At 39.9% G+C, this 24,151-nt stretch overlaps 1 protein-coding gene across 15 annotated transcripts in view; it reads right to left on the reverse strand.

The window, feature by feature from the left end:
* The window catches only part of NCOA2 (nuclear receptor coactivator 2), a 254,946-nt gene that overhangs the window by 116,757 nt on the left and 114,038 nt on the right, over positions 1 to 24,151 (reverse strand). The window contains exon 1 of one of the 15 annotated variants that reach the window (XM_065582115.1): positions 19,273 to 19,324. The exons of the other annotated variants lie outside the window; for them this stretch is intronic. The gene's annotated coding sequence lies outside the window, so the exon portion shown is untranslated. Of the gene's footprint in view, positions 1 to 19,272; positions 19,325 to 24,151 lie in introns of those variants that run through there. 15 annotated transcript variants of the gene reach the window in all.

Raw genomic sequence — 24,151 nt, forward strand, 5'->3', positions numbered from 1 at the left:
GGAAAAATGGTATTCCTGGGTGTCTGAAGAAAGTGCAGCAGCTGGACAGAGCAGTCGCTGGCTGGGACCAGAAGGAGTGAAAGGCTGGGAGATTCCATAGGTAAAGAGATTGGGGAGAAACCCTGGGATAGGACTGTGAAGTTCTCCAGGCACTGTGGCCTGGGAGAAAGAACCCTGAGAGAACAGGGCAAGGACCATGGGCGGTGGGTGACCTGCCAGCTCGGGGAGGCTGGCCTCTGGCCAGCCCCATCCCTCCCCTGCTGAAGCACAGAGCCGCCCCTCCCCGAGCGCCGGGTGGGTGGTACGTGGCTCCCCGAACCGCCAAGCGTCAGGTGGGCGGTGCATGTCCCCGAGCGCCCCCAGCCCCCCCCCGAACACAGGGCAGGCAGCGCCCCCAGCCCACCCCCTCCCCAAGCAGCCCCAGCCACCCCAAATCCTGGCCACGGCCACCCTAGCCCAAGCCCCAACATGCTTCCCTAGAAATAGCCAGCCTGCCTGCGCTGGGGCCAAAGAGGAAGGGCAAGCCAGAGGGAGCCTTCTGAGCAGATTGTGGGCAAGGCCACACCAGGTGGTTTGGGGAGGCGTAGCCTCCCACAGCCTACAATACACACCACCCATGGCAAAGACTGTTAACAGACTCTCTAGGTAAGAAGAGGAGAGACCCTGCTTAAACAGGGAACATGCCAAGGACCTAAGAAGCTGATGGGACAGAGTAGGAAGCAGCCCAGGGAATGCAGCAATAGCCGTTAATGAAGGAAGCAGCATGTGGCTGTTAGTCATAGGTCCCTGGGTTGAGACCCAGAGTAGTGGATGGGCCCATGTCCCCCCACCAGCCACAGGCAGAGTGGCCAAAGGTTGAGGAAGCAACAAGTTTCGTTTGGAGCCCGAGAAAGGGGCAGTACCTGACGTGGTTACATTAATCAGGCCCAGAGATGGGCCTGAGGGCCTTAAGGAAGGGCCAACCGTTTGTTGGATTGGGTTACTGTCTGTTTTGTTTGTTTCACATACAGACCGTGTGTGACTCAGCTGGAGGGCTGAGTCGCTGAAGACCTACTGCAAAGTAGAGAGTGGAGGCAAGAACCTGGCCAGCAGGAGGTGTTTACAAGGGGCAAGTAGCCACACCATTACAGCCCTGTACCATCCATTGTTTCCTATGCACAAACCTGCCAGTGCCTCAATGCCTGCTGGACTGTTCAATTATTCTGTTCCTTGACAAGCAAGAATCAAACTTCAAGCATAATTTAGCCAGAATTGGTATATTTTTATATTATGTAACAGAATGACCAAAAAGGCGGTTTTGAAAAACTTTTGGCATAAGGGAATCCAGTCAATCAAGATCTTCAGAGAAGTCAAAATACAGATAGGTTATTTTCTCATTTCTAAAGAGGCTAGTTTATAGTTTTGGAGACCAAAACGCTCAAGGGAAGTTTCCATAAATTCTCTAATTCAAATGAACAAGCAATGCCTGAAGTGGTTTAATGTAAATTAGAAAACTGTGGAGACTTCCTGAAGCTCCCTCCACCCAACAAGAGGTGGGAGAGTTGTGGAAAACAGACCAGGTAGCAAATAGCAGCATGACCATATTATCCCCGAGATGACAAGAAAAGGATGTGCATCCCTTTGCATAAGTAGCAGGCTGAGGAGCTGGAGCATAGACACTAACAAAGTGGCCCCCAAAGTCTGCTTATATTCCTAATTAGAAAATCTTAATAAAGAATCATAAGAACTTCTTTCCATATGAGCTAGTTTGGAGAGAAAGATCCTCAGATTATAAGAATCACCTTCCTCTCGTGTACGTATAGAGCAAGTCCCAAAATCAACTGGAATGTTGTTTTCAAGGCTAAAATAATCCACAATGAACTAGTCTTAAAAAAAAAGAATACAGACTCCTTCAATTAGGAAATTAAAGGCTAACTGTTCAGCACAAGAGTATGAACCCCAGATCTGATTCAATCCATATTAATACAAAAATGAACAACAAGCAGTAAGAACGGCCACACTGGGTGAGACCAAAGGTCCATCTAGCCCAGTATCTTGTCTTCCGACAGTGGCCAATGTCAGATGCCCCAGAGAGAATGAACAGAACAGGTAATCATCAAGTGATCCATCCCCTGTCACCCATTCCCAACTTCTGGCAAACAGAGGCTAAGGACGCCACCCCTGCCCATCCTGGCTAATAGCCATTGATGGACCTATCCTCCAGGAATTTATTTAGGTTTTTTTTTTAATCCAGTTATAGTCTTGGCCTTCACTACATCCTCTGGCAAGGAGTTCCACAGGTTGACTGTGTGTTGTGTGAAAAAATACTTCCTTTTGTTTGTTTTAAACCTGCTGCCTATTGAACATATACTCAAAGTTCTTGTTGTAACAGCCTCTCATAATGGGGGTCCCCTGAAGAGGGATGGGCAAAGTGGATGAGGTTTAGGGAGCATCTGGAACTGGATAGAATATCCAGTATCTATGATTTCCAAGGTTATATTGTTCCAGGTTTCCTCAAAATAAAACAGTCTCCAAACATGGTGGGGAAACAGAATAGTTCCTTTATGATTGCTTCTGAACAGTTCCTGATTGAACCATCGTCTACCTCGAGGAACGCATTTGCCATGCTGATGCGTTAACTGAAGAAGCTGAGGGTCTTTTTTTTTTTTTTAAATGAAAGCATTGTTTTTTTCCTGAGTGGCTCAGCAAGTCTTTGATAAGGATGGTAATAGGAAAATGCTGGAGCCTGTCTGGGAAAAGTCTGATGCTTAGACTGTTTCTTTCTGGGTTGATACTCCCAGTGATCTTAGCGTGGCCTGAAAATCTTTCACGGAGTGCAAGACATTGTCTGTTTTGCAGCTAAATAGATGAGAATCCTCGAAGAGAAGAACTTCAGTTGTGTTCTGCACTTTCTGGGGAACTCCTGGGGATTGCAATGATGATACTTGCCCCATTGTCACAGCAGTTGCCATTGACCTTGCTGCTGTGTCCGGAGCATCTGTTGCAGCTGGCAGTGAGGTTCATGCCACTAACTGCTCCTCAGCAATAAGAAATCATAATTCCTCTCTTGATTCCTGCAGCAGCCTGTCAACAAAGTCTGATACCTTATGCCAACTAAGGAAGTCGTATTTGGAGAGGAGTGCCTGGTAGCTGGTAATTCATAACTGGGGGCTGTCAAAGGAGTAGTTCTTCCTCCCAAAGATGTCCAGAGGTTTAGGTTCATTTAATCTGGAATGGACTTGCAGCTATGTTTCAAGTGCTTCTGGGCAGCAGTGACCACAAGTGACCTAAGTATGAGGGTAATCATAAAAATACTCAATCCCAAAGAGGGAACTTGGTTCTTCCTATCCGCTTTCCTTGATGTTGGAGGTAAGATGGCTTGTAACTGCCACACCAGTTCTAACAGGCCTTTGTTAACTGGCATTGTCAGTCTTTCCAGTAACAAAATGTGCAAGGTGTCTAATAACTTCTGGTTTTTTATGTACACAACCTCCACTGAAATCTCTAATGTTTCATCCATTCTTCTAAGAAGACCCTGAAAAATGTTGTAGTAATCAGGATGTGATGGTGTAGATGAGACTGCAGACTCATCAGGTGATGATAAAGGAATGGCAGTACGGCTAGTTCAATAGGATGATGTTGTTCTTCATGAGAGGCCTGTAGTTGTGATGGCTGAGCATGGGACACCTGTGGCTGATAAGGCTGAACTCCTCTACACACCATAAGATGGGGTGGGCTGATCCTGGAGTGGGTAGAGAATGCCCTTCTAAGGTGATGAGGGCCCCAAAGAGCCCAGTAAAGCAGGAGTGAGGTCCACAGGCAAACTGTGTAGAAGGCCAACGGGGTACTAGGCAGATCTTCCTATATCCCTATACTTAAGTTGATACACATATGCCCTAAACTCCCTCTTAGAGATACCGGAGACTTGGGAATAACTAGAAGAACATTCTCTACTCTGGTTTGAGGCTCATGAGAAGAAGGAAGGAATATTTCCCCTCTAGTGCTGGAGCAGACCTAGCAGGAGTCCCTGTAATTTCTTTTGGGACATTTCTTATATGCACGCAATACCGACATTGGAATTCTCTCTGGTGATGAAAGGATGGACACTATCAAATTTCTTGCTGCCAATAGAGTTGGTACCACTGACATTAAACAAGTAGCCTTTGGTGCCGGAACAGACTGTGCAGATGACATTTGTATTGATGGAGCCAGTATTCATATGGATAGCTCTATGGTCATTGCCAAGAGCCCGGAAGGCAGCATTGCACCAATAGTGCGGACAACTGTGAGGGGCTGTTCTTTAGCTGGTACAGATGAATTTGGCAGAGGGACCATAATCAGGCCTTGTGCTATCCCTTGACAAGGTTGAATAAGGTGATCTCTGCCTCTTTTTCTTAGAGGTCCCTCAGATGGTGACCTGCACTTATGATTTTTGAAAAAGCACTGATGTCTTACTCCCCTCGGACAAGGACTTGGGAGGCTGAACCGCTGCAGAGTACATTGAAGAGGCAGAAGCCCAGGACCTGGAAGCAGAACCAGTGCTCACCAGTGCACTCTTGGAAGAAGATTGCTGGACTGTTGCTCCTGTTTACCTGGATCTGGGGCAGGTCTCAAAGATTTATCCAAGAGAAAATGTTTCAAGTGGGTGTCTCACTTTTTGAATTCATTTTGAAAACAAACAACAAATAGAGCATTTGCTTATGATGTGTCCTTCACCTAAACAACAAACTTTTTGAGTGGCTATTATTAAGAGGTATAGCTGCCTCACTTGTTTGTTCATCCATGAACACCCGGTACAGGGTAAAAGAAAAAAGGGCAAAAAAATGTTACTCAGTAGGAAACCTAATAACCAACACTAACATAACTGTATATACTTTAATATAACTATCCTAAAAGCTATCTACTCAATTTTTAGAACTAGCTATACAAATATGTCAGAGTAAAAGGACACTGTTTAAAGTTCTCTTTCAGCTATTGGAGGTAAGAAGGACTGAGAAGTAGTTGGTGCTGCTCTGCCCTTTTATGCCTTCGAGAGGTGGATCCAAGGGCACTTAGAGCACAGGAATGGACCAACAGACGCTGAGGGCCAAAAGATGATGATCTCTGGTATTTACATACTCAAGACAAGCACTTGAAGAAGCTGGTTGGTCTGGAAAGGGTTATCACCTTTCATAAAATTATAGCATAACTCAGAGTGTCAATCACAATAAGTCTAGCTGAAGATATGTACAAATGTGCACACTGTCTCCCAAGTCAAATTAATAGATTCCAAAGCCAGAAGGGACCATTGTGATAATCTAGTCTGACCTCTTGTATAACAAGGCCATAGAATTTCCCCCAAAATAATTACTGGAGCATCTCTCTACTGAAGTGTACTGCAATACTGGGGTGGCTAATATAATCCATCTGTATTGCAAGCATATTCACAAAGTACTGCTGTACTCGCAGCACATTTAATCACTGCAAGAGAAGCCTGCAAAGAAGTCTCAGTTGCTAAAAGTGAGCCAAGAAAAGAGAAATGTACCTAATAGACCCTTAAGAGAACTTTGACACTAACTAAAAATGATTTGAGGCAGTATCAGTTCAAAACGTGTATGACGGAGATCCTGAACCAGCCTCGATGGCTCCATTCCAATAGAAACCTTATTCGCTGATCAAGGTAAAAAACAAAAAAAACAAAAAAAAAAAACCAAACAAACAAACAAAAAAAACACATGGAAGCTGAACATTTCAGATATTATTTGGTCTGTGCATGAAACTCAACTGATGCCTCAAAGGGTCCAAAAACTTTTGAAAGCTTAGGGGAGTCCCTGACTACTTAATGCTATAAGTACAAACTCCAATAGTAGAAATCAGTTCAATGCTATCTTCAGAGAAATTCCTTTACACAAAAACATAAGATCACAGAATGATTTTCAGACTTTTAGTGGGTATTCTGAAAAGTAATAAACGTTAAGGACACAGGTGGGATCTCAGAAAACATGAAAAAGCAACTAAGAATATGTACAAGGGGGATCACCTCACATAGGGTATTGAGCTTACTTCTAAGAAAACTTGAACTATTTCTGGGGGACTAAAGTTCAGTTTGAGACAGCACACACTGCCAAGTCAGATTCTGCTCTCAGAATAACAGTGATGTAATTCTAGAGGAATTCCACTGGAGTCTTTGCAGTCAGTTCTTTGGAGGAACCATATAAATTACAACTGTATCTCCCTGTAAACCGATTCAAGGAAAATGTGGTATCATTTACCAGGAAACTAGCTACCCTCTGCCTCCTCCCCCAAGTTAAATATAGTAATCAGTTTTGAACAAATAGTTTGTATTTTACTTTCACCTACTCAGGATAGGTTTACAAACCACTAAATTTGTTTCATAGCAGCATTATCAGCTTGCTCTTTGAATGAATTTGTGTAAGTGGAGAAGGGTTGTTTTTAAAAAAAATCATAAAGTTTTTAAAAAGGCTTCTCTGGAAATCCACAATCTACAAGCATTCCTCCCCCCACCAGCCCCCAAACATTAAATCTCTTGCCCACATTCTTTATACTTTATACCACCTCCTCCTTCCTGGTTATTTATTGTTATTAATTTTTATAGCATCCAAAGTTGTGTTGGGCATTTCACAGAAGACATAGAAAGCTCTGGTCCCCGACTGAAAAACACTACAACTAAAATTCACTTTTCAGTATAAATTCTTTAGACACTAACCTAGAGGGGGGGAAATCTAGAAATTTTAAACATATGTTTTTAAAATGTTCTTCCTAATCTCTCTCAAAACACCATTGCCTGTACCAGTAAATACCAGATCAGAAAACACAGAATTCAAACTTGCAAGCCCTAAATCTGTTCTAGATACATGGGAACTCAAACTAAAGTAACTGAGAGCAGAATACCTATTACAAGCTGTAGACCAAATCTTACAGTCTTTATTCAGACAAAACTCCCATAGTCAGTTACAGCACATTATCATGACAGCAGAAGCAGCACCAATTAAGAACTGCTCACTTCATCCCACTCCCCTCCCCAGCTCTCAGGCATTTCTAGAGGGACAGCTGTAAGTAAAAGTTACTTTAAAATAATTGAACAGTTCAGTTTGTTTTTTAAGAAGCAATTAATATAATGGCTCCTCCTATAGAGCTCCTCTAAAACAGAGGACTATAACATATGGATTAAAATGTAATAAGACATTCACAAGTAGAATTTGTTAAGAAAAATAATGTTCTCTCTAAATTACGCAGTTTGAACTAACCATCTCCAGACAAGACTTACTCTAAGAAAATCATTATCACATTCTGATTTACACTGATCTTTGTATTATATTTCATTTTAATTATAACTCCTGTATAGTTCTTAGCAAAATGAACTTCACAAGCAAGTTATGAAGGTCAAGGTGAAGAGGTTCAAGTTTATTCTCTTTAGCTGGGAACAGGAGAAGGGCAAACTGACTTGGGAAACTTAAGAGAGAGTTGGGATTAAAAACAGAAATGCTGGCTGTTACTGAGGTGGAAGGGATGGCATTTTTATTAATGAAATAAAAGCTTAGTAACAATGGTAGTAAATTAGAAAAGGCACCCTGTTTTACAAGAGATTCATTAAGGTGCCTCTTCAGAATAAACTACAGCACAAGACCAAGGTACCCTCTTTTTAACTTTGAGCAGTTTGGAGTGCTTTACTGTACTCCAAATCTGGGATTCAATATCCCACTAAAAGGGTAATCAAGTATTTTACCTTCAGTGTTTCTAATGGATTTTATCTCAACTTGATATATGGGAATTTATATTTATCCTATAAAAGAAAACAATCTTTAAAATTCAGGGCATATATTTCCCCATCCAATCTGTTTCAGCATCATGGGCACGAGCATTAAAAATTCTTGTTAATTTCAGTCTGATTTCTCTGATTGTTAAATGTAAATCACAAAAACAGAAAATGACATGAGTAAACTCTTGGGTAGTATGTGCTAGTAATTATAGTCATTGAGAGCAATCTAGTTTCTACCAGATGTTGGGAGGTTGTGAAAGGACAGAGCTGGCAAGAGGTTTCAATTCATTCTTTCTTGTTATCAATAACAAAACAATAGTTTCTGCTTTCATTGTGACAGCACATCCTCCTTCACATCCTCTACCAGCAACCACTGTAAGTTAGAATGCACACACACACAAAAAGTTTTAACCTGATCGTGCAGAGAGCATAAAGTGTGTTTTAAACACATTCATCTTTCAAGTGAAAAAACAACAAACAACTAAAAATAAAACACGGGGAAGAGGGAGGGAAGGGGTTTCATGGAAAAGGCACACAGGAAGCAAAAAAACCAGCACAAATCAATTACACAAGTCTTTAGTGCCTCCTCCACCCTTACATTTTCATCATCTGCCATCAAGTTACAGCAAATAGCTTAGAGCTTCAAGTACTGAACCTCAGCACCACTGAATCCAGTTAATCATCCAGAGTCAAAGTAAAAGAAGATAACGTGCATTTTATCTCTTATCAGTGCAGGTCATCTTCCAAACAAGGCCTGTTAAATTGTCAGATTTATTATAACCCTAAAATGCAGTTAAAGAATAGATGGGAATAAAACCTTAAGAACTACTGCTTCAATATGAAGAGAAGCAAACAAAAGGCGGAACACCATGACAGGTAAGCAGGTAACAGAACTGCATTCCACCAATACACTGACATGAAATACAGACTTAATTGCTAAATACAGTACTTATTTATTACAATTATTGGTGTTTTCAGCAGTGTACCCAGTTCTTGATCAAAGAAGCTTACAATTTAAATGCAAGCTCTGATTAAAATTTTCCAAAAGCCTAATTTAAACTGTTCTGAGTCCCACACTACAAAGAATAATTACATTAGTAAACTCTAACAGCTACATCAGTTTTCTTATACTTTTCTGCTGTACAGTTCACACCACCAGAAGGCTACATTCTTGCTTTAACTCTATTCAAGTAAATTATGAGTTCTTTTGCACAAACTACAATAAAGTTGGAAGCCATATGAAACTTGCTTCTTGCTCCTCAAACTTTTTTTTTTAAAGAATGTAAGCACTTTGTTTCATCAGCTAATTTCTCTAAATCTATATAAAAATATGGAAACACAAATATTTTAAATATTTGCATATATTGTATACCTCCCAACATTTCAAGTAGCTAATATAGGATGCAGTGCTACTCAAGTCTGGCCCGTCCACCCTTCTGTCTCCTACTACGGTGGGGCAGAGAGGTCAAACATGAGTGGTGCTGTGACCCTATGCGCCATGCAGTAACATTACTCAGGTTTGGGGGCCCTCTCAAACAGAGGCTTGGGGCCAGCTGCCCTTCAGCTGGAACAGCAAGTTTGGGGGTCAAAGCAGGGCAGTCCTACTCCTATGAAAACTGAAACTATTGGGAGGTATGATACTGCACATTTCTACCTCTGAAAACAGGAAATCATGAGTGTACCAGCTACTAACTTTCCCAGATCTCACAGGAAGTCACTATTAGAGGCAGGGTTTGAATCAGGTCCCTGATTCCTTGCTCCCATGCTTTAGCCACTAGGACATGCTGCCTTGCAATCATTAACTCACCACAATTATTCAGTTCTTTGAGCACACAGCACTTCTGGCTCCTGGTATATATTCTTTAATGAAGAACACATTCAGAGTTATAAAAAACAATTTGAGACTGCTGACTGCAAGAATATACTGTGCGTATGTGTGTTTTTATATATACACATACATACATACATGCATATACACACACATACGCAGCTTCCAACCCTAGAACAGCTCAAAGAGTTCCTCTGCACGTGAGCACTCTATTGCGCTGCTCTTATGAAAACACAGCAACAAGAAAGGCACAGACAGTGATTTGGGAACCAGTGAGCTGGAGTAGAAATCAAGGGAAACAAACAAAAAATGAGAAGCATCTGAATATCACCTGTCAAAATTAAACCCAGGTGATTTTTATTGCAAACAGCTTACCGAATCTAAAATCTCCACTGCCACACTACTAAAAAATGTAATAGAAAATAAAGGTCTGGATTTATAAGCACTCCTCCCTCGTCCACACACCCCTATTTGCAAACCACATACTCTACAACCAACTCATTACAGCCATCTATTACCACACAAAATGTGTGGAGTTAGGACACACCCGAAACCAAACAATTCTGCCAAAACAAGCAAGATGTCTAATACAAAAGTTGGCTGTGTTATATTACATACCAGGAATACAAACTGATTTATTCAACAAAATGGTCTATTGTATTCCAGAAAACTTGACTATTTTTGCTACAGCTGTAACTACTCAAAATCTTCACGCTTCAAAATTATCACATTTCATATAGGGACACTCTTGCAAGTAGACATAATAGTTAAGTAGCAAAACTTGTGAATCTAATTTTTAAGCATTTATATTGAAAGATTATAGGTTTCCCTGTTAATTCTATATTTAGCCACTTCTATCTGAAAGTAACTTCAGTGTTTTTACTTAGACAATATAATTTCTTTTAAAGGAAAGCAGTAACATTAAAAAAAGGTTTATGGTAACCATTACCAAATGTGACTTTATATATGTACTGTGCAAACAAGGAATAAAGAGGGGAATATTAGTTATTAGCTAATGTAATGGAGTTTATGTATGTGTAAGAACACTCATCCCTCTCTCTGGGAAACTCTGGGAAAGTTGGCTCCAGCACCTGCCTCATATTTTTGTTCAGTCCAAGAGCTATAACAGACTATAAACAAATGTTAAAGCTAAAGGTTCCTTCTTCCTCAATATGCTTTTCTCTTACATTTACTTTTGCATAATGGCTTTAAAGTGGTGTATTAGACAGTAACACGAAGACATATTCCATTTTCAGACGGAAAGCCAATAAATGCTCATGAATTTTTTAGTTGAGAGACACTTCAAGATGCCACTGGGAAGACTGTGTAATAAACACATTAGGCTGAAAATGGGCAGCAGCAGCTCTTTAACACACACTGTAACAATAAAAAAAATGACTAACATTCATGTTCTGTGTTACAGACGGATATTTAAGAGCACATTCTTTAGCTTCCACCTGAATCTTGAAAGGTAAAAAACTTCCTTTCAGTTATTCAAAACTTCAACTCTGACAAAACCAAGTATCATAGTGCTGGCAGCTTTAAACAATGATTCCAAGCAAGCAAAGTAATAAAATAAAATAATACTAGTAATAATAATAATAATAAATTGTATAATCTAACACCAACAATATAAAATGGCTTCTACTTTCTGTATTCCCATAGGCTAAATCTCTTAATATAGCCAGTCACTGAGCTGCTTACATATGAGACTACGTCAGCCAGCTCTAATATGCCCAGGAATAGCAAGACTAGGCTTTAATAAGACACCAGAGAGTAACATATCACAGGAAGAAAGTTACATTCTTTGCATAACATACACGATTTCTGTTGTTACTACGCTTACTCTGTCTTAAAGATACAAAACCCTTTTTTGATCAAAACATTACATTCTCAATAAGAAGATGTTAAAGACTATTAAAAAGGGAGTCTATACCCTAATATTACTCATGATTCTGGATCAAAACTTCAAGATCAGAATTCTACTATCTGACATTATCCTGGGAACCATTTCAGTTTCTCGTTATTCAAATGATAAAAACTGAATCTCAGTTCCATAGGAATAACTGCTGCGATGCCAGGGGCAAAAAACAGATTTGTATGTCTACAAAGCACTCTTATCCACCCAGTTTGTGACAGTTATAACCCTATTTAAAAACCAAATGTACAAACAAACAAACCCTCCTAGATTGCAGCACACATGGTGAATATCAAGCCACAGCTACAGAAACCGTATTAAGCCTGCAAATATTTTCATTGGAAAGAAAAAAAAAATCCTTAAACAGATGTCTTAAGAAATTAGGTGTTTTCTTCTCTAAAGTGTCACAAATGCTAACATTTTTAATCATTAGAATCATTTTGCAGCACAATATTTAAGAGCTACTAAAACTTGAAATAGGTTTTTATGGACAACAAAAGCAGATAGATGAGACAAAATGAATACTGTATTATTGAAAAAAAGTGTGTGTTTAAACAGACAACCTTCAACTTGAAATGTAGTCAATTTTAAAAGTGTGTTAAGCATATTTAAAATACTTCAATTGCCACTGAGAACCCCATGCCAGCTTTTACAGGTTTACAACCACATTTGCCTGTTTTTAAAACATTTTTTGTCTCCTCAGTTGATGTTTGAAAAAAACAACAAAACAACCGGGGGAGAAACTGGACGGATTATATAGCGTGAACAGTGGAACTGACCATACACTAAATGCTATCAAGTAAAATTGCAAAACAGAGAAAAGTAGATTTTCCTTTTAATTCTTTCACTTACAGTAATTTTGAGGGTTACATATAGCATTAGTAGGTTAATAGCTTAAAAATCACATTTTGAAATCTGACATTCGCTGATTGTTTTTTTAACTCAAGTTAACTTGAGGTAATTGGCACTGAGTTAACTAACTTATTTGTACATACTCTTCTGGAGTTATTCACTTCAGCTGAAATCCATTATACTCACAGAAAGCCCAAGGTGGAATACTGAAGGGTTAAGGAGGATAAAACCCATTTGTTACCCTAGGGCAGTAAGCAGGGCGGCCTGATGGGCAGGAATAGTAGCCACAGCCCTGCTGAGCCAGTTGCATGGGATGTCATGGTTCTACGCATCTTTGGATCCCATAGCCCAGGGGTGGGCAAACTACGGCCCGCGGGCCGAATCTGGCCTGCAAGCCGTTTTAAGCCAGCCTGCAAGCACCCACTGGGGAGTGGGGTCAGGGTCTGGACCATGCAGCTCCCAGAAGCCGCAGCATGGCCCCACTCTGGCTCCTACGCACTCCAATGGTCCGCTCCTGCGCTCCAATGGGAGCTGCAGGGGTGGTGCCTGAGGATGGGGCAGCGTGCAGAGCCGCCTGGCTGCACCTCCGCATAGGAGCCGGAGAAGGGACATGCCACTGCTTTCAGGAGCCGTTTGAGGTAAGTTCCACTCACAGCCTGCACCCCTGAGACTCTCTCCACCCCCCAACCTCCTGCCCCAGCACGGATCCCCATCGCGCTCACCAAACCCCTCGATCCCAGCCCAGAGCACCCTCCTGCATCCCAAACCTCTCATCCCCAGCCTCACCCAGAGCCCGCACCCCCAACCAGAGCCCTCACCCCCTCCCACACCCCAACCCCAATTTTGTGAGCATTCATGGCCCACCATACTATTTCTATTCCCCGATGTGGCCCTTGGGCCAAAAGGTTTTCTCAGCCCTGCCAAAGCCCCACCCCCATTACAGATGTCTATACCCTTGTATGTAAGTGCCAGTGCAGAGATGCTTTCTGAAGCTCATAATGGATGCACAAGCAACCCTGCATAGGTTCCACTCATGCACTCCCCAGTCAGCTTCTATGCCAGGTTTAAGAAGTGCAGAATGCCTTGCGCAAGCCCCCCGTATAAGAGATTATTAAAAATGGTATGCAAAAAGGGAGAAATTAAATTCCAGCCTGGCCACCAAACAAACAAAAAACACTCCCTAGTAGCAATATTGGTTATTACATTTTGTAACAGCATGTGTGGTTAGTATGTCCTTTGCTTACATTTATAAAGTATATCAACTTGATTTAATAGTGCTAACCCAATGTCTAGCTGGATTCTAGGGCAGTCCCATTAACAGGCTTTAGACCCCTTCATTTCAAATTCTGATTGCAGAGTATATAGCAAAGATTCTAATGTTCAGGAACTGTAGATACCATGTAATCTAAATAATACAACATCTTTTACCATTTTTATCATTGAGAGTTAATAACCCATCAGACAAAATAGTCACTCTCTCTGTGTGTTTGTGTCTCACACACATCCTTCCAAAGTATGTAGAGTTGTCCATTCTCTCATCAACACACACAGGATTTAATTGTGCACGTCCTCATAGTATTAAAGGCCCAATTCATGAAAGCATCCTTATTCAGGGACACCTTAACACATGTTTAACTTTAAGGACATGCCTAAACCCCACTGAAATCCATGGGATTACCATTAAAGTCAATTAAATATTTGCTTTGATTAAAGTCTCTTCTTCTAGCTATATGAATGGCTCTGATGAGAGTGACTTACTTAGGCCCCAACTCAGGAAAGCACTTACACATATGCTTAAATCTATTCTATTTAGGAAGGGCACTTAAGCACCTCACTTTAAACACATGTTTAAGCCCCAAAAGCTTTCAAAGAGACTTCAGTGAGACTTAAGCTCATGCTCAGTTAGGCATGCGCTTAAGTGCTGTCCTGAATCAAGGCCAAAGTGAGTCACCAACAATCAGTGCCATCCATATAGATGGGAGAAGAAACAAAATCTCGAGAGAAAATAACGACTTATTCAGAATTACACTGTTAAAGAAATAGAGATCCCAAACATTGTGTAAAACAGACACTGAAAACCGTGCCCTTAATTTTTTCAAATTTCAATCAATGCAAAATTAAAATCAGAACACAATCTTAACTTGGGCACACATTTGAAATAATCTGTAAGAACCACTCTCATCCATTACAGCATGTATGGCCTGGCGAGCAGTACGCAGTCTTGGTAATTATTAAAACCAACACTACTAAATGTTAATTGCAGATCCATAAACAAGCATTCAAAACCACAAGTCATTCAAACGTGGAACGAAATTTTGTACACCCACAACTAGGGCCCTGCATGGATACAAAATTTGTATCTGCATCCGATCCACAAAAATGGTCCGCAAATATCTGCATCCGCAGATGCAGATATCTGCAGATATAAAGCGGCTACCTGTGGATTTGCAGGGCTCTACACACAACAATGCTCAACCAAGGAAGAGGTTTTAGGATGATGGTGGACTTGGTAGTGAAATAAATAAAAACATGCCTATACATGCACACTGTTTGGCCTGTCCCAAAACAAAGACTTTTACCAGTTCCTTCCTAGAGCACATTTGATCATTTAAAAATACATATTGCAGGAACTTCTTCAGTCAATAGCCATTTTTGGAATTGGTGGGGAAAACTTCAGCTAAGTTAACATTTGAAAATAGTCACTATATTTGGAGAGGATATTTTAAAAAATATAGTAAGACTTATTTTTAATACACCTCTACCTCGATATAACGCTGTCCTCGGGAGCCAAAAAATCTTACCGCGTTATAGGTGAAACCGCATTATATTGAACTTGCTTTGATCCACTGGAGTGCGCAGCCCTGCCCCCCGGAGCGCTGCTTTACTGTTATATCCAAATTTGTGTTATATCGGGTGGTGTTATATCGAGCTAGCGGTGTGTTTCCAAAGAGTGCGAGAAAAATATAATGCTTTGTAGAAATCTGTATTATGATTATAATTCAATTCTGGTCAGAGGTATCTACAACATTACATATGCATTTTGTTATAGGCTGTATAAATACAAATAAATAGCATAACTTATATCAAAGGTCCTTGTGGCAACTTCTTTTAAGCATTTATTAAGTATCAGGTAAAAAAAGTAACAATAAAAGTTAACTGAATGCAGCTGTATGTTAGACCCTACTGGAATCTGTGGCCATTTTTAAATGTCTATTAGTTTATAAAACTGATCTTAAGTGTGAATGTGTACAGTAGACATAAATGGTTTCAAGGAGGCCTTTCAAAATCTCTCACATCAATCTGTCTTCATACTCTTTCACAAGAATAGAATTTCCTATACCACAGCAGCAGCACCAATAACAAAAGGAAAGTTCAACTATCATTTTTGAAAGATGTAATGTCAAAACTCTGTCATCTGAATGTATTTTTAAAATTTTGTATCCATTAGCAAGGAACACAAACCTGTGGATATAAGTCTCCTATTTACAGGGATACAGAGCATGAGCAAATACAATGTTCCATAGGCTTTACTATACCACTCCCATTGACACACAAAAAAACCCTACCCCACCTGTTTTTTTTTTTTTTTAAAGAGAGTTAAATTAGCAATGGTAAGGGGGGAAACACTCCACATTCTTTTTAAAAGGAAATGCTTGACTAGAAGTCTGGATTACACTGCTTGAGAGAGTATTAAATCCATAATATTTGTGACCAGTTGTGATTAAAGGCTTTGAGTAGTTTCAGAAGGACAAACACACACACACACACACACACACACACCCCAAAAACAAAAAACCACCTAGGTAAATATATTACTATACAGTTATCACAGAAGCTTTTACTAGTCTTGCTTTAAACAGCTGCTTGATCAGAACAATTTGTGGACCAACTGTTATCTGAAATGACAAATCCACTGAAGAGCTCAGTCTCTGTTGTCACATACCTTGTCTCTTGTATGAGGGTGTACAAAGAGGAAATGAAACTGGAATGGTGAGTACAAGGGTACAGTAAAGCACACACATGAGATTTAAATCCCTTAACATAAACTAGTTTTGATTTTGTTTTTTTAAAAGTTTAATTTCCCTCTGACATTTCCACATGCTTGTTCCCCCTTTGATTCTTCTGTACATTACCTGTTCTCTGGTTATCCACTAGGTCAACCACAATCTCATAACAGTTAAGTGAAGACATAGCCCATTGCTGGAAATGGGACGTACCCTAGGACATTTTTACTTATAACTTTCAGAGGGTAAAACTTTACCTCCCAATAATAGAAAAGTGCAAGCCAATGAAGCCTTCTCTCTAGCCCTGACACCACAAAGTGTCCATGAATAAGGACAAACTAAAGAAGAGCTTATACAGTAAGATGACTCTTGAGGGATTTCCTGGCAGTGACTATCACTTTATGCATTTTATTTTTCATGTATCTTCAATCACCTCAACTAGCACAGCTTGTGGAGCCATATCAGATCCTTAAGTCTGGCTCAAGCTTCATAATTTGTGGTTTTTTATAACAGCTTTACCAAATACCTTTCATTTATTAATGAAGTTGGCTCCAACTACCAACACTGCTGTCACACCTCTCCCTTCTTTTCTTTATATGATAAATGGATGCTGAAAATAACCCCCTCAACCTGACATGATCAGACATGACTATAGCATTTGCTATTAATTATTGTGGCTTGAAACTCTGGGTTCCAGCAGGATTTTCAAACAAGTCATTTAGCTTGTTTAGACACTGCAAAATTTTTGTCTTTCAGGCAGTCCTCGGACTTATGACACCATTGGCCCCTGAAAATCACTTCTTAAGTCGAAAACATTGTAACTTGAATTTCCCATAGGAACAATGTTGGGTTGAGCATCGTAAAGTCGAAAAAGGATGTCAATTTATAAACCTAAGTGCCGTTTGTCATAACTTGAACGTCATAAAGTTGAGGGCTGCCTGTATAAGAGATTTTTCGGAGTAATTTTTTCCTTCCTCAAATATAAGCAAGAGGCTTATCTAGAAGAGATGATAGAATAAGGAGTGGAAGAAAGAAACATCCAGTGAACATTGTAAGTTAAAACTCTTTAACTGTACTTATAGCTTGATTTTTGAAGCATAATATCTATAGTGGACAATGGACTAAATGAAATTCCTCTGGCCAAGAAAGAATACCTGAAGTTTTAAATACTCCACATACAGTAGTTATTGCACAGTGTTGCAATGCCACTGAAATTTGGCCCAGCCACTCCTTCCTCATGCCTAAGCGGCCCCCGGATTTCTGGGTTTTTGAGTTACAGTGTTGGCAACCCTATGAAGTCCTATTAAGCAAATAAAGCAAAATGAACTTTGCCAGCACCAGAAATATACTGCTTATTCAAGAAGCTTCTTTTATTCCAATTATTTCTGTTCGTTTAATATTCCCAAAAGCATATCACACAATTAAAATTAGACCTGGCCAATTCCAACATGCAAGCAATCAAATATATTTGTTTATAGAAAGTAGGTGCTAAATCATCAGTATGCACAGCAGAGCCTATCCTATATCTTATTAGAGCTCCTATAATGAAATAAGGAAACAAACAACACAACAAGTATACAGGAAGTTTCATTGTTCTTGCAGCTTTTACATTTGCTTCTGTGAACATGACAGGCTCACCAGGCCTCAGATCAGTCATGCCACGGGCCTACTTGGCAGAATGTAGGTACGCTGCAATTAAAATATTCAGGCTTAAACAAAAGAGAACAAGCAAATAAATAAGGGTCATTTGGTTCCATTTCTATGTCCTGTCAGCATGTAATAAAATATCTTCAAACACACACTATATTATTTAAATAATAATAAATAATAATAATAATAAAAACACATGTTCCTTCTGTTTCTGTCTCAAAGTAGCATGAGTTTTTAAAAATTCCTAAATAAAATAAACAAAATCAATTCTTGTATGTATATAATTAATTATTAGAAAGCTTATAAGCATTACCACCATCACTACGATTTCAATATGTATCCGGGATCACACACTTTTAGAACACTGCCAACTGGTACTGCAGTAATGTTCTGTTAAGACTACCTTTGTCATCCTGCCCTTAAAAGGAAAAAAATATTGCAGAAGTTCAGCTTAGTTTTCCTGTGAGTGCTGATCATTAATTTTATTTTACCATTTTTGGGGGGGAGGAGGCAGGATTATTACTATTCTTTATTGTTAAACTTCAACAATATTCCCAGTGCTGTACAAGACACAAAAACAGACAGACAATCTCTTGAGTGTTGCACCCTGCAAGGTTACGAGAAAGGTAAAACACTATACTGCCGAGATAGTTAATGGCATCAGCATGTACAACACTAGACAAATACACAGTGAAGATTAACTGAATGTCATTCTGCAACCTGGATCATATAACTACAAAGAAAACAAGGAAGATTAGAGAACAGAGAAAGTTATATAACAACAGCAACATGAAATTCATTAATGTTACAGTGTGTTTCACCTGTTTTAGGCCTTGGTGAGAAAAAAAAGTGACTATTATTATTACAGATTCTCAATCTGCACCCTCCTTTTTTTCCCCCTGTGATCTGTGCATAGGCATTACCAGTTAGTTTTGAACAATGAATAATAATGACTGCAATGGAAAAATAATATATTGTACTTGGGCTCCACCTTCCTACATAGGTGGGTTTGTATATTTCTCTGGGCATTAGCAAAATCCTTACAAGAAATATTTTCTCTATACTGTACAAGACAACTGCAAGTCACCTGTAGTAATTAAAGGAGGCAACAAATAACAAATCACTGAGAAATCAGTTTAGAAAATCCCTATTTACTACAGAGGAAAATTAATTCACAACTGTCATGATTAAAATAAAAAAAAAAAACACCCCCACACACACCCCCACACACACCCCTCGAGAATATTACCAAATATGAAGTCACAGCACTTCAGAAACACACCTTGTAATCTTCCACAGCCTCTGCAGTTCAAGGTAGATCTCACCAGTTTTTCCGTGCCTTTAGATAGGGATGTAAATAAAATCCCCATCCATCACACTTGCTTTTTTATTTATCAATATATATATATAAATAAAAAATAAAAAGGACAATTAGCAGTAAATTTATTGCCTTAGAATAACAGCCCTCCATTAACCCAAACCAACATTATGTCTTGATGTAAACCAAAGCACATGCTGAGTGAGGACGTGCACACACAGCAGCTTATCTCCTCTGTCATCTGCTTCTAATGACAGCTGACAAACTAGCCACGCTAATCCTTTTCTAGCTGCTGATCAGATAGATCCCCCTTTGACAATCCAGCATGGTGGAGCACTCGAAAATTCCTCCTGCTTCTGTTCTTTCTATTGCTGCTCTAAAAGGCAGTTTCCTTTTCATTGAGATAATAGCCTTTTCTGCAGTCACATGACTCAGAAGCTACATTAGGAGAGCTTTATGATAATAGACTGAATAAGCCCCCTCCTCCATTCTCCTGCTTTTAAGGGTATGTCTCAAAAAACCCCAAACAAAAAAACAACCACCCCCACTTGAAATAATTTGCATCTTTTTGTCAGAAATTAAACATCATTCTATCATATTAAAGAGAAATATACACATGTATACTTTCTGTCCTAAAAATAATTAATGAAAATATTCTGATGCACAATTCTCTCTTCACTAGGGAACACACACTGGTCACAAGTATCAGAGGGGTAGCCGTGTTAGTCTGAATCTGAATCTTAAAGGTGCCACAGGACCCTCTGTTGCTTTTTACACTGGTCACAAACACTTCACATGAAATGAAACTGAATAACCAAGCAGGATATTTAGCAGGCTAGATTTACTCTCTTTTTCCCTATGTAATTTTCATCCTGCATTTAAATTTAACTGCAATGAATATTTTTTTCTTAGCAACATTTTATGGATTAATTTACTGTATTATAAAACACACAAAACTACAAGCAACTAACAAATTGGAGTTCATCCCTGATGCTTTCATTTTTTTAGACCCTCCCTTCCTTTCACGGAAAAAGCCTCCAACTTTATCTTAATTTACATAGCACCCAGAATAAGCAATTTAAGCTTTTTAAAAACATATTATATATATTCTAAGAAACAGGAGTAGTTATGTAAGCATCAGTTTCAGAATTCCCAGACTTCCTGAAATCACAGGTTCAAATCCTAGAAGTTCAGCACCACACCCATCAAGAGTTTTCCCACTTATTAATGGTATGGTGGTCTGAACAATTCAAAGGTGTGTATATGTATACACACACACACACACACACAGAGCCAATTCAAAGCTATATAATACAGTTTCTAAAATATTATTAGACAAATTGAGAAAAATGCTCCCATGAAAATTTAAAAGCAAGAATCTATCTTTTCTGCGTGGAAATTAAATATCACTTCAAACATGGCACTTGTTGTAAAGAGATGATAGCCCTACAACTTGCTCTGGTCCACCCCAAAGCTACTGTGCAGTACAACACAGTTTATTGGTTAGTGGTCACCTTCTACCCCCAAAGTGGCTGCATTTCAGTGCTGGTGTAAACATATATAGTTTGGTCAGAAAAGGCACGATGTAAAATATTGCTGGAGTTTTGCAGCACACAGTTGGACTATTTTATGACCCACATCTACTCTTTCTAAATCCTTGCAGGGGGGATACGAAAGAGTATTTCCCCCTCTTTCTCTGGGTCATATTATTCCAAATTTTCCTCCTTAGATAGACACGTGTCAGAATCAGAGCTTAAGGCCAGAAGGGACCACCAGATCATTTAGTCTGACCTCCTGTATATCACAGGACACCAACATCACCCCACACACTAAACCCAACCACCAAAATTAGACCAAAGTATTGCCGCCCATAGGAGACTAAACTGTTATGTGCCACAGAGAATAGGAGGGACTCAAGTACACCAGTGCTCGAGGCCCCCTCAGTGGCAGGGAAAGAATTAAGTGAGATATACTACGATAATCCTGGCACACGCTGCAGAGGGAAGTAAAAAAAACCCCAAGGTTACTGCCAATCTGACCTGGGGGAAAATCCCTTCAGGATCCCACATATGGCAATCAACTAGACACTGAGCATGTGAGCAAGAACCAAACAGCCAAGCACCTGGGAGAGAGAATGCTCTGTACCACTTCTGAGCCTTGGCCCTTCCCGTCCAATGTCCCATCTCTAGCTGTGGCCATCTCTGATGCTTCAAAGGAAGGAAATAAAGCAAAACAAAAACAGAATACATGGGGTGGGGGGGCTTCCTGCCCTGTGCAGGTGGCCAGCTGAAATAGCTTTTACAGACATAAAAGACAAAGTGGAAGTGGGCCCCGGGCTGCTGAGCCCCGCCCCCTTATCACAAGCAACCCCATCGTACAATTGCACTCATAAATTTGTCCAACCCTCTCTTGAAATTGTTTGCCCCCACAACTCCTATTGGGCAAAGAGGTCTCAGACACCTCCACAGCATTATTCCCCAGGTCCTGTAAATGGGGTTCTGCACAAGCAGACGGGATAGAAACTGCATGGGACTGGTAGATATGTTGGTAGGGCATACATTGTCCCAATCCAGCCCTGCAGCTGTTGGAAATCCTTTTCTGCTTGTATCTCCCTTTCCTGTGGGTCTCCACATCAAGGGAACAGTCCCATTATGGAGCTCCATTGCAGCCATATGGTGGCCACAGAGCTGGACAGGAAGGCTAGTACTAGTGCACAGGCACAGGTTTCCCCTGAATCCTTGAAATGTGCCAAGTTTGGAGGAGTTGCAGGATAGCAAATCCCACTTACACCCTTCCCCTCCAAAAGAATGATTTAGAGAATCTACATGAGGGAGATTTTAATGTGGGAGGGGACACTCTGGCCCACTGAGAGGAGAATATAATTGTAAGATCCACAATTAAGCAGACAAATGCCAAATACCTAGGTTAATTTTGTCATTTCCTCCTTAACATGTCCCATTGTATCTACATATTGCAGTATATATGGTACGTAAAATCACCAACTCTTCTGAGACGTCTGAGGCACTACTTAGCAATCTTAACTCTATTTCTTTTTATCTATGCAAATTAATGACGTAACATTATTCTTCCATATTTATTCCTTATCTGGAGAAAAAGGTGGCAAAGCACACTGATTAAATTTGCCAGTGATACGAACATGGGAGGAATAGTGAATTTGCAGAAGGCAAATCTAATATTCAAGAAGCCAGAGAAAGATTAGAAAGATGGACACTAGAAATAAAATGAGCTTCCACAAGGACAAATGCAAAATAGTTCATTTTAGAAGTAAAAATGGAAGTATAAAATGGGGGCAAACTGACTAGACATAATACTGTACTGCAGACAGTCTTACAGGCAATAGATGAAAATTTCAGAAAAACAATGCAATGCGGTAATAAAGGCAATACTGAGATGTAAGATATAAAGAAAAGATTTACATGTAAATTAAAAAAAAAAAAAAGTCCAGATAAGCACCACCATAGTGGTAAGAGGCCTATAAAGGATTAAAAGAATTGAAACCATACAACCTTTAAAAAGACAGCTCAGGGAATTACAGTTAAAAGACTAAGGAAATGGTTGAAGGGGGACTATATGATTGCAGTACACAGCAGGATGATAAACAAAGAGGGGAAAAAAGAGAAATTAGTTAAAAAATAAGATGTCCAAGACCATAAAATACCCTGTTTTGAATTGAAACAAGGAGATCTCTGCAATTAAACACCAGGAAAAGCCATCTTTGGTCTGATCAAGGATGCAAATAACACTTTCAAAGGAAGTATTGAAATCAATGTCATTGGAAATCCTTAAGACCTTTTAAGTAGTTTAATAGGAATCTTACTACTGCTTGGGATGACTAGATGTCCCCCAAACCTACACAGTTTTGAGACCATATAGGTTCACACTGCATTGAAGACTGGCATCTCTACTATTAAAGGGATGCCTTAATGAAGCACCTCTCATTATATAGCATCTGAAAAGAGTTTGGGGCTTTACAGTAGACACAGAAAAACAGTTCCCACACCAAAGAGCTTACAAATTATAATTTCTGACATGATAAAATGAGTGAGGGTGTCAAACAGCAAAGAAGAGGAAAACAATCATAGCAATACAAACACAGTTATTACGTGCACATCCTGAGTGGGTCAGTTACAGCTATGTTTTTCTTATTTTAAATAAAGGGTTTCTAACTTTGCTTTACTTGCCATCCTTTGTAGTCTTGGACAACTTGACTGAAAACAAAAATAATTTTTTGGAACAATACACAGAGAGATGGAGACTGAAACTGGGGAAAGGCTTCCCCCTATCTTTGCTGAACACACAAAGGGATGTAATGAGCACAAAGGAAGCCATTCTACCCTACCATTACTATTTATGATTAGTACCTTACCATCAGTTGCAACCCCAGCACCTAGAGAGTAACCTGGACTTGACTACTGAAGCTTTCCAAACAAGGAGGCATGCCACTGCTGGTGCGCATAGGACACCTCATAAGGTGGAGCCGGTCTTCTGGCCCACCCCCAACAATCCAGTACCTGCTGATTGCGCCGGTGCCAACTTTCTCATACTATTTCACCAATATGCCTCAACCCTGGCCTGGAAGGTAAGACAACAACTCTGTCTGCATGGTCATTCAATTCAAGCCTTTCTACTGAGAGGGCCAGCATGGGTACAGTTATTGCCCGTTACGGTGACACCTGCCAAGAGAAGTCAGAGCCAGGAGACTGAATAAATTGGACCCTCCAAAGGAGGAGTGCTTTAGCTAACTTTAGGTTGTGTTTTTGAGTGTATTGAGGAACCAAGAGGGGAGAAACAGAGGCATGGAGGTGCAGAGTGACCTCTGACA

Source organism: Chrysemys picta, chromosome 2 (assembly GCF_011386835.1).
Source record: "Chrysemys picta bellii isolate R12L10 chromosome 2, ASM1138683v2, whole genome shotgun sequence".
NCBI lineage: Eukaryota > Metazoa > Chordata > Testudines > Emydidae > Chrysemys > Chrysemys picta.